General features: G+C 38.3%; 2 non-coding genes across 2 annotated transcripts; both read right to left on the bottom strand.

Moving 5' to 3' along the window:
• Nucleotides 1-1,011: 1,011 nt before the first annotated feature.
• On the bottom strand, nucleotides 1,012-1,119 carry LOC148555693 (small nucleolar RNA R71). The gene has a single exon (XR_015887588.1). It is a non-coding gene; the product is annotated as a small nucleolar RNA R71 (small nucleolar RNA).
• A 6,459-nt stretch (nucleotides 1,120-7,578) lies between these two features.
• LOC148555692 (small nucleolar RNA R71) lies at nucleotides 7,579-7,686 on the bottom strand. The gene has a single exon (XR_015887819.1). It is a non-coding gene; the product is annotated as a small nucleolar RNA R71 (small nucleolar RNA).
• Nucleotides 7,687-12,339: the final 4,653 nt, after the last annotated feature.

Raw genomic sequence — 12,339 nt, 5'->3', positions numbered from 1 at the left:
TTTTCAAAAATTTGATTTTAAAATATCTTTTCTAACTTCTTATCTTCTTATTTTTTCAAAATTGATTTTCAAAATCTTTTTTCAACTAACTAATTGACTTTTTGTTTGTTTCTTATCTTTTTCAAAACTACCTAACTAACTCTATCTCTCTAATTTTCGAAAATATCTCCCTTTTTTTCAAAAATTCTTTTTAATTAGATAATTATTTCAATTTTTAATTTTAATTTGATTTCATTCCTAATTTTCGAAAATCACTAACCCCTTTTCAAAATTTATTTACGAAAATCCTCCTTCTCTCTCATCTCCTTCTATTTATTTATTCATCTACTAATACTTCATCTCACCTAAATTCGAACCCCCTCTTCTATCTGTGTTCGAATTCCTTTCTTTTTCCTCTTCTTCTACTCACATAAGGGAACCTCTGTACCTGGGCAAAAAGGATCCCTATTATTATTTTTCTGTTTTCTTCTTTTTCATATGAGCAGGAGCAAGGACAAGAACATTCTTGTTGAAGCAGACCCTGAACCTGAAAGGACACTGAAGAGGAAATTAAGAGAAGCTAAAATACAACAATCCAGAGACAATCTTTCAGAAATTTTTGAACAAAAAGAGGAGATGGCAGCCGAAAATAATAATAATGATAGGAGAATGCTTGGTGACTTTACTGCACCAAATTCCAATTTACATGGAAGAAGCATCTCCATCCCTACCATTGGAGCAAACAATTTTGAGTTGAAACCTCAACTAGTTTCTCTAATGCAACAAAACTTCAAGTTTCATGGACTTCCATCTGAAGATCCTTTTCAGTTCTTTACTGAATTCTTGCAGATATGTGATACTGTAAAGACTAATAGAGTAGATCCTGAAGTCTACAGGCTCATGCTTTTCCCTTTTGCTGTAAGAGACAGAGCTAGAATATGGTTGGACTCTCAACCAAAAGATAGCCTGAACTCATGGGATAAGCTGGTCACGGCTTTCTTAGCCAATTTCTTTCCTCCTCAAAAGCTTAGTAAGCTTAGAGTGGATGTTCAAACCTTCAGACAGAAAGAAGGTGAATCCCTCTATGAAGCTTGGGAGAGATATAAGCAACTGACCAAAAAGTGTCCTTCTGACATGCTTTCAGAATGGACATCCTGGATATATTCTATGATGGTCTGTCTGAATTAGCTAAGATGTCATTGGATACTTCTGCAGGTGGATCCATTCACCTAAAGAAAACGCCTGCAGAAGCTCAAGAACTTATTGACATGGTTGCTAACAACCAGTTTATGTACACTTCTGAGAGGAATCCTGTAAGCAATGGGACGCCTCAAAAGAAGGGAGTTCTTAAAATTGATGCTCTGAATGCCATATTGGCTCAGAACAAACTATTGACTCAGCAAGTTAATATGATTTCTCAGAGTCTGAATGGAATGCAAGCTGCATCCAACAGTACTCAAGAGGCGCCTTCTGAAGAAGAGGCCTATGATCCTAAGAACCCTGCAATAGCAGAGGTAAATTACTTAGGTGAACCTTATGGAAACACCTATAACTCATCATGGAGAAATCATCCAAATTTCTCATGGAAGGATCAACAAAAGCCTCAACAAGGCTTTAATAATGGTGGAAGAAACAGGTTTAACAGTAGTAAACCTTTTCTATCCTCTACTCAGCAACAAACAGAGAATTCTGAACAAAATACTTCTAATTTAGCAAACTTAGTCTCTGATTTGTCCAAGGCCACTTTAAGTTTCATGAATGAAACAAGGTCATCCATTAGAAATTTGGAGGCACAAGTGGGCCAGCTGAGTAAGAAGATCACTGAAACCCCTCCTAGTACTCTCCCAAGCAATACAGAAGAAAATCCAAAGAGAGAGTGCAAGGCCATTGATATAACCATCATGGCCGAATGCAAGAAGGAAAGGGAGGACGTGAATCCCAAGGAGGAAGACCTCCTGGGACGTCCAATGATCAATAAGGAGTTTCCCTCTGAGGAACCAAAGGAATCTGAGACTTATCTAGAGACCATAGAGATTCCATTGAACCTCCTTATGCCCTTCATGAGCTCTGATGAGTATTCTTCTTCTGAAGAGAATGAGGATGTCACTGAAGAGCAAGTTGCAAAGTACCTTGGTGCAATCATGAAGCTGAATGCCAATTTATTTGGTAATAAGACTTGGGGAGATGAACCTCCCCTGTTCACCAATGAACTAAATGCATTGGATCAACTGAGATTACCTCAGAAGAAACAGGATCCTGGAAAGTTCCTAATACCTTGTACCATAGGCACCATGACCTTTGAGAAGGCTCTACGTGACCTCGGGTCAGGAATAAACCTCATGCCACTCTCTGTAATCGAGAAACTGGGAATCTTTGAGGTACAAGCTGCTAAAATCTCATTAGAGATGGCAGACAATTCCAGAAAATAGGCTTATGGACAAGTAGAGGACATGTTAGTAAAGGTTGAAGGCCTTTACATCCCTGCTGATTTCATAATCCTAGATACTGGGAAGGATGAGGATGAATCCATCATCCTTGGAAGACCCTTCCTAGCCACAGCAAGAGCTGTGATTGATGTTAACAGAGGTGAACTAGTCCTTCAATTGAATGAGGACTCTCTTGAGTTTAAAACTCAAGGACATCCTTCTGTAAACATGGAAAAGAGGCACAGTAAGCTTCTCTCAAAACAGAGTCAACCAGAGCCCCCACAGTCAAACTCTAAGTTTGGTGTTGGGAGGCCACAACCAAACTCTAAGTTTGGTGTTGAACTCCCATATCCAAACTCTAAGTTTGGTGTTGGGGAGTCTCAACAATGCTTTGAACATCTGTGAGGCTCCATGAGAGCCCACTGTCAAGCTATTGACATTATAGAAGCGCTTGTTGGGAGGCAACCCAATTTTTATTTAATTATATTTTCATTAGTTATATGTCTTCATAGGTTCATGATCATGTGGAGTTGCAAAAACAACTAAAAAAAATTTGAAGAAAAATCAAAAACAGCATAAAAAAACAGCACACCCTGGAGGAGGAGTTCACTGGCGTTCAAACGCTAGTAAGGAGCATCTGTCTGGCGTTCAACGCCAGAACAGAGCATGGAGCTGGCGCTGAACGCCAGAAACAAGCATGAAGTTGGCGTTCAACGCCAGAAATATGCTGCATCTGGGCGTTGAACGCCCAGAACAAGCATCAGTTCGGCGTTTAAACGCCAGAATTGCATGCAAAGGCATTTTACATGCCTAATTGGTGCAGGGATGTAAATCCTTGACACCTCAAGATCTGTGAACCTCACAGGATCATCTCAGGATCTGTGGATCCCACAGGATCCCCATCTTCCCTCCTCATAATCCTAGTTTCTTCCACATCTTCTTCTTCATCTATTCTTTCTTCTCCTGCTCGAGGGCGAGCAACATTCTAAGTTTGGTGTGGTAAAAGCATTGCTTATTTTGCTTTTCCATAACCATTGATGGCACCCAAGGCCAGAGAAACCTCAAAAAAAAAAAAGAGAGAGAGAAGAGAAAAGGGAAGACAAAAGCTTCCACCTCCAAGTCATGGGAGATAGAGAGATTCATGTAAAGGATCTATAGCTCAGTGGTAGAACATTTGACTACAAATCAAGAGATCCCTGAGATACCCCAGGGGATACATTTTCCCCCACACAATTATTGGGAGCAACTAAGGGTGGAACATCAAGAGCACTCCATCATCCTCCATGAGATTAGAAAAGATCAAAAAGCAATGAGGAAGGAGCAACAAAGACAAGGAAGAGACATAGAAGAGCTCAAGGACATCATTGGTTTCTCAAGAAGAAAATGCCACCATCACTAAGGTGGACTCATTCCTTGTTCTTAAATTTTCTGTTTTTCGTTTTCTTTATGTTAAATGCTTATCTATGTTTGTGTCTTATTACATGATCATTAGTATTTAGTAACTATGTCTTAAAGTTATGAATGTCCTATGAATCCATCACCTCTCTTAAATAAAAATGTTTTAATTCAAAAGAACAAGAAGTACATGAGTTTCGAATTTATCCTTGAACTTAGTTTAATTATTTTGATGTAGTGACAATGCTTCTTGTTTTCTGAATGAATGCTTGAACAGTGCATATGTCTTTTGAAGTTGTTGTTTAAGAATGTTAAATATGTTGGCTCTTGAAAGAATGATGACAAGGAGACATGTTATTTGATAATCTGAAAAATCATAAAAATAATTCTTGAAGCAAGAAAAAGCAGCAAAGAACAAAGCTTGCAGAAAAAAAATAGCGAAAAAAATAGAAAAAAAAAGAGAAAAAGCCAAAAGCTCTTAAAACCAAAAGGCAAGAGCAAAAAGCCAGTAACCCTTAAAACCAAAAGGCAAGGGTAATAAAAAGGATCCCAAGGCTTTGAGCATCAGTGGATAGGAGGGCCTAGAGGAATAAAATCCTGGCATAAGCGGCTAAACCAAGCTGTCCCTAACCATGTGCTTGTGGCGTGAAGGTGTCAAGTGAAAACTTGAGACTGAGCGGTTAAAGTCAAGGTCCAAAGCAAAAGAAGAGTGTGCTTAAGAACCCTGGACACCTCTAATTGGGGACTTTAGCAAAGCTGAGTAACAATCTGAAAAGGTTCACCCAGTTACGTGTCTGTGGCATTTATGTATCTGGTGGTAATACTGGAAAACAAAGTGCTTAGGGCCACGGCCAAGACTCTTAAAGTAGCTGTGTTCAAGAATCAACATACAGAGCTAGGAGATTCAAGAGGCAAAACTATTCAAGAGGCAAAAAGCTACAAGTCCCGCTCATCTGATTGGAGCTATGTTTCATTGATAGTTTGGAATTTATAGTATATTCTCTTCTTTTTATCCTATTTGATTTTCAGTTGCTTGGGGACAAGCAACAATTTAAGTTTGGTGTTGTGATGAGCGGATAATTTATACGCTTTTTGGCATTGTTTTTAGTATGTTTTTAGTAGGATCTAGTTACTTTTAGGGATGTTTTTAGTAGTTTTTATGTTAAATTCACATTTCTGGACTTTACTATGAGTTTGTGTGTTTTTCTGTGATTTCAGGTATTTTCTGGCTGAAATTGAGGGACTTGAGCAAAAATCAGATTCAGAGGTTCAAGAAGGACTGCTCATGGTGTTGGATTCTGGCCTCCCTGCACTCAAAGTGGATTTTCTGGAGCTACAGAACTCAAAATGGCGCGCTTCTAATTGCGTTGGAAAGTAGACATCCAAGGATTTCCAGCAATATATAATAGTCCATACTTTGGCCGGGTTTAGACGACGCAAAAGGGCGTTGAACGCTAGTTTTACACTGTAGTCTGGAGTTAAACGCCAGAAACACGTCACAAGCCAGAGTTGAACGCCAGAAACACGTTACAAACTGGCGTTCAACTCCAAGAATGACCTCTCCATGTGTAAACTTCAAGCTCAGCCCAAGCACACACCAAGTGGGCCCCTGAAGTGGATTTATGCATCAATTACTTACTTCTGTAAACCCTAGTAACTAGTTTAGTATAAATAGGACTTTTTACTATTGTATTAGACATCTTGGGACGTCTGGTTCTTAGATCATGGGGACTGGCCATTCGGCCATGCCTGAACCTTTCACTTATGTATTTTCAAACGGTAGAGTTTTTGCACTTCATAGATTAAGGTGTGGAGCTCTGCTGTTCCTCATGAATTAATGCAAAGTACTCCTGTTTTTCTATTCAATTCAACTTATTCCGCTTCTAAGATATTCATTCGCACTTCAACATGAATGTGATGAACGTGACAATCATCATCATTCCCCCACGAACGCGTGCCTGACAACCACTTCCGTTCCACCTTAGATTGGATGATTATCTCTTGGATCTCTTAATCAGAATCTTCGTGGTATAAGCTAAATTGATGGTGGCATTCATGAGAATCCGAAAAGTCTAAACCTTGTCTGTGGTATTCCTAGTAGGATTCTGGGATTGAATGACTGTGACAAACTTCAAACTCGCAAGTGCTGGGCGTAGTGACAAACGCAAAAGGAGGGTGAATCCTATTCCAGTATGATCGAGAACCTCAGATGATTAGCCATGCCGTGACAGAGCATTTGGACCATTTTCACAAGAGGATGGGATGTAGCCATTGACAACGGTGATGCCTCCAGATGATTAGCCATGCAGTGACAGCGCATCGGACCATTTTCACAGAGAGGATGAAAAGTAGCCATTGACAACGGTGATGCCCTTACATAAAGCCAGCCATGGAAAGGAGTAGGACTGATTGGATGAAGACAGCGGGAAAGCAGAGATTCAGAGGAACGAAAGCATCTCCATACGCTTATCTGAAATTCTAACCAATGATATGCATAAGTATTTCTATCTTTATTTTCTGTTTATTAATTATTTTTATTCGAAAACTCTATAACAATTTGATATCCGCCTGACTGAGATTTACAAGGTGACCATAGCTTGCTTCATACCAACAATCTCCGTGGGATCGACCCTTACTCACGTAAGGTTTATTACTTGGACGACCCAGTACACTTGCTAGTTAGTTGTGCGAAGTTGTGAAGTTATGCTTGGACCATGGTATTGTGCACCAGTTTGTTGGCGCCATTACCAGGAAGAGAACGAACAACTAATTTTACAACCTCAGAGTAACAATTTCGCATACCAACCACCTAACTTTTTGTTTGATTTTAAAAATTCTTATCTTTTTTTAAACCATCTAACTACTTTCCTCTCTCAGATTTTCGAAAATCACTAACCACTTTCTCAAAATTCTTTTTAATTAAGTAATTTATTTAGTTTTCAAATTTTATTTTGTTTCTCTTTTTAATTTTTGAATTATAACTGATTTTTAAATAAAAACAAAAATATTTTCCTTTTCTTTTTAATTATTTTCGAAAACTCTCCCTCTCATATCTCTCTATTTATTTATTTATCTACTAACACTCCTCTTCTACTCATAATTCGAACCCCCTCTTTTTCTCTGTGTTCGAATTTTTCTCTTCTCCTTCTTCTATTCTTCTCTTCTTCTACTAACATAAAGGAATCTCTATACTGTGACATAGAGGATTCCTCTTCTTTTCTATTCTCTTCTTTTTCATATGAGAAGGAACAGGGATAAAGACATTCTTGTTGAAGCTGATCTTGAACCTGAAAGGATTCTTAAGAGGAAACTAAGAGAAGCTAAAGCACAACCCTCTGGAGAGGACCTGACAGAAATTTTTGAAAAAGAAGGAGACATGGACGAACCCAAAAACATTGGTGGAGATGTAAGAAAGATGCTTGGTGACTTTATTGCACCCTCTTCCAACTTCTATGGAAGAAGCATCTCAATTCCTGCCATTGGAGCAAACAACTTTGAGCTTAAGCCTCAATTAGTTTCTCTAATGCAACAAAATTGCAAGTTTCATGGACTTCCATTAGAAAATCCCCATCAGTTCTTAGCTAAATTCTTGCAAATCTGTGACACTGTCAAGACCATTGGAGTTGATCCCGAGGTCTACAAGCTTATGCTTTTCCCTTTTGCTGTAAGAGACAGAGCAAGAACATGGTTGGATTCACAACCTAAGGAAAGCCTGAACTCTTGGGAAAAGCTGGTCAGTGCTTTCCTGGCCAAGTTCTTTCCACCTCAAAAGATGAGCAAGCTTAGAGTGGAAATCCAAACCTTCAGGCAGAAGGAAGGTGAGTCCCTCTATGAAGCTTGGGAAAGATATAAGCAATTGATCAAAAGGTGTCCTTCTGACATGCTTCCAGAATGGAGCATCATATGTATATTCTATAATGGTCTGTCTGAGTTGTCAAAAATGTCATTGGACCATTCTGCAGGAGGATCTCTTCATCTGAAAACCCCTGCAGAAGCTCAGGAACTCATTGAAATGGTTGCAAATAACCAGTTCAGGTACACCTTTGAGAGGAGTCCTGTGAATAATGGGATGCCTCAAAAGAAGGGAGTTCTTGAAATTGACTCAGTAAATGCCATATTGGCTCAGAATAAAATATTGACTCAGTAAGTCAATATGATTTCTCAGAGTCTGAATGGATTGCAAGCTGCATCCAACAGTACTAAAGAAGCATCTTCTGAAGAAGAAGCTTATGATCCTGAGAACCCTGCAATGGCAGAGGTGAATTACATGGGAGAACCCTATGGAAATAACTATAATCCTTCATGGAGAAATCATCCAAATTTCTCATGGAATGACTGATGAGTGGATATTTTATATGCTTTTTGGGGGTATTTTCATATAGTTTTTAGAAGGATCTAGCTACTTTTTAGTATATTTTTATTAGTTTTTATGCAAAAATCACATTTCTAGACTTTACTATGAGTTTGTGTATTTTTCTGTGATTTCAGGTATTTTCTGGCTGAAATTGAGGGACCTGAGCAAAAATCTGATTCAGAGGCTGAGAAAGGACTACAGATGCTGTTGGATTCTGACCTCCCTGCACTCAAAATGGATTTTCTGGAGCTTCAAAAGCCCAATTGGCGCGCTCTGAATTGCGTTGGAAAGTAGACATCCAGGGCTTTCTAGCAATATATAATAGTCCATACTTTGCCCAAGCTTTGATGATGCAAATTGGCGTTTAACGCCAAGTCTTTACCATGTTCTGGCGTTAAACGCCAGAAACAGGTTGCAAACCAGAGTTAAACGCCAAAAACAGGCTACAACCTGGTGTTTAACTCCAAAAAAGCTTCTACATATGAAAGCTTCAATGCTCAGCCCAAGCACACACCAAGTGGGCCCCGGAACTGGATTTCTACACTATCTATCTTAGTTTACTCAATTGCTGTAAACCTAGGTCACTAGCTTAGTATAAAAACTACTTTTAGAGATTTATTTTGGATCTCATGACATTTACACATTTTACAATGTATCTCTACAGCATGAATCTCTAAACTCCATGGTTGGGGTGAGGAGCTCTACTGTGTCTCGATGAATTAATGCAATTACTTCTATTTTCTATTCAACACGCTTGTTTCTGTTCTAAGATATTCACTCGTACCTAACCGTGAAGAATGTGATGATCCGTGACACTCATCATCATTCTCAACCTATGAACGTGTGCCTGACAAGCACTTACGTTCTATCTGTAATAACTTGAGTGTATATCTCTTGGGTTCCTGGTTCAGGAGTTTGATTGCCTCTCCTGACAACAGAGCGTTCAAATCCCTTAATCCAGAGTCTTCGTGGTAAAAGCTAGAATCAATTGGCAGCATCTCTGAGATCCGGAATGTCTAAACCTTGACTGTGGTATTCTGAGTAGGATCCGGGAAGGGATGACTGTGACGAGCTTCAAACTCACAAGTATTGGGCGTAGTGACAGACGCAAAAGGATCAATGGATCTTATTCCAACACAAGTGAGAACCGACAGATGATTAGCCATGTATATGGACCCTTTTCACTGAGAGGACGGATGGTAGCCATTGACAATGGTGATCCACCAACATACAGCTTGCCATGGAAGGAGCCTTGCGTGTGTGAAGAAGAAGATGGGAGGAAAGCAGAGATCCAGAAGACGAAGCATCTCCAAAACCTCAATCTGTTCTCAATTACTGCATAACAAGTATTTATTTGATGCTCTTTTACTTTTTACTGTTGAAGTTAAGAATTATCATTTATATCCTAACTAAGAATTACAAGATAACCATAGCTTGATTCAAACCGGCAATCTCCGTAGGATCGACCCTTACTCACGTAAGGTATTACTTGGACGACCCAGTGCACTTGCTGGTTAGTTGTACGGAATTGCAAAAGTGTGATTGTGATTTCGTGCACCAAGTTTTTGGCGCCGTTCCCAGAAATTGTTCGAGTTTGGGCAACTGACGGTTTATTTTGTTGCTTAGATTAGGAAAAAATTATCCTTTTTAGTTTAGAGTCACTAAAATTGCATCTTCTATTATTGTTTTTGGTTGAAACTTTTTTTTAAAATCCTTATGTTCTCTTTTTAAATTTTTCGAAAATTTTTATAAACAAATAATTGAGTTTTTCTGTTTGAGTTTAGTTTCATATTTTAAGTTTGGTGTCAATTGCATGATTTTATTTTTCTTTCAATTTTTTTTCGAATTATTAGTGCTCATAATATAAAAATTTTTAAGTTTGGTGTCCTTTGTGTTTCTGTTTTCTTAAAAATTTTTCAAAAGTTGTTCTTAGCGTTCATCGTGATATTCAAGGTTTTCCTGTTTGTTTCTTTTGTTTTGATCTAAAAATTTAAGTTTGGTGTCATTTTTATTGTTTTTCTCTTTCTTCATTAAATTCAAAAATATCTTTTTTCTTTATTTTAATTGATTTTCAAAATTTCCTTTAAAAAAATCAGATTTCTATTTTAAAACTTTATATTCTATCTTATCTTAGTTTTGAAATTTCAAAATTCGAAATCTTTTTCAAAAATCATATCCACAGTTTTTCAAATCTTCTTAATCAAGTAATTATTTTAGTTTTCAGATTTATTTTTCTCTTAGTTTTCGAAATTTACATTTTAATTTCTAATTATTTTATTTTTTTTATTATTTTTATTTATTTTTAATTATTCGGTTTATTTCTACTTAAATAAAATAAAAACAAAAAATAAAATAAAATAAAATATATTTTATTTGCAATTCATATCAATCCCATTTTATCCATCATGGACCTAATTGGAAATAAACAGTCCAAAAGGACTCTGGGGTCATATGCTAACCCCATTACTGTTGCATATGGGAGTAGCATCTGCATACCTCCCATCAAAGCAAGCAGTTTTGAGCTAAATCCTCAGCTCATTGTCATGGTGCAGCAAAATTGCCAGTATTCCAGTCTTCCACAGGAAGTACCTACTGAGTTTCTAGCGCAGTTCTTGCAAATTGCTGACACAGTGCATGACAAGGAGGTAGATCAGGACGTATACAGGCTGTTACTGTTTGTGTTCGCTGTAAAAGATCAAGCTAAGAGGTGGTTAAATAACCAACCCATAGCAAGCATAAGAACATAGAAACAGTTATCAGACAAATTCCTGAATCAATATTTCCCTCCAAAAAGGATGACACAACTAAGGCTGGACATCCAAGGCTTTAAACAAGAGGATAATGAACCCCTTTATAATGCCTGGGAGAGGTACAAAGGGATGCTAAAGAAATGCCGATCTGAAATGTTTTCAGAATGGGTGCAGTTAGACATCTTCTACTATAGGCTTACAGAAAAAGCTCAGATATCTCTAGACCGCTCAGCTGGTGGATCTATACACATGAGGAAAACTATTGAAGAGGCTCAAGAGCTTATTGATATAGTTGCTAGAAATTAGCATCTGTACATAAGTAATGAGTCCTCCATGAAAGAAGAAGCTAAGGCAGTATCAACTGACTTTAGTCCTCAGGAACAAGTTGCTGAACTCAATCAGCAACTATCTTCTATAACAAGGCAGTTAGCAGAATTTAAGGAGATGCTATAAGAAACCAAAATTGCTAACAAGGATATGGAATTACAACTGAATCAGACAAAACAGCAGTTATCAAAATAGATAACAGAAGAATGCCAAGCAGTTCAATTAAGAAGTGGAAAAATGTTAAATACCTCAACTCAAAGCAGCAGAAAGCCAAGAAAAGAACAGCTGATAGAGGATGAGCAACCTGCTCCCCAAAATCCCTCTGAGGACAGTAAGAGCCCAGAGAGGAATAAGTCTGGCGTTCAAACACCAGAAAAGGGTGAAAAGCTGGCGTTAAACGCCCAATCCATGTCTAGTTCTGGCGTTCAAACGCCAGAAAAGGGTAGGAATCTGGCGTTAAATGCCCAATCCACGTCCAATCCTGGCGTTCAAACGCCAGTGAGGGATCAGACACCTACAAGTGCTGATAATAACTCCCTCAAGAAGGCTTCTCAACCTGCCTCTGTAGGAAATAAACCTGCAGCAACTAAGGTTGAAAAATATAAAGCCAAAATGCCTTATCCTCAGAAACTCCGCCAAGCGAAATAGGATAAACAATTTGCCCGCTTTTTAGAATATCTCAGGACTCTTGAAATAAAGATTCCGTTTGCAGAGGCACTTGAGCAAATACCCTCTTATGCTAAGTTCATGAAAGAGATCTTAAGTCATAAGAAGGATTGGAGAGAAACAGAAAAAGTGTTTCTCACTGAAGAATGCAGTGCAGTCATCCTAACAAGCTTACCAGAAAAGCTTAAGGATCACAGAAGCTTTATGATACCATGCACATTAGAGGGTACTTGCACCAAGACAGCTTTATGTGACCTTGGGGCAAGTATCAATCTAATCGCTGTATCCACTATCAGAAAGCTTGGCTTGACTGAAGACGTCAAACCAACCCAGATATGTCTTCAACTTACTGATGGTTCCATTAAATATCCATCAGGCATAATTGAGGACATGATTGTCAAGGTTGGGCCATTTGCCTTTCCCACTGACTTTGTAGTGCTGG

The sequence above is a fragment of the Arachis ipaensis genome, chromosome B6 (genome assembly GCF_059453495.1).
Source record: "Arachis ipaensis isolate K30076 ecotype BB chromosome B6, ASM5945349v1, whole genome shotgun sequence".
In the NCBI taxonomy this organism is placed as follows: domain Eukaryota; kingdom Viridiplantae; phylum Streptophyta; class Magnoliopsida; order Fabales; family Fabaceae; genus Arachis; species Arachis ipaensis.
This window is presented reverse-complemented; position numbering and strand designations above follow the sequence as displayed.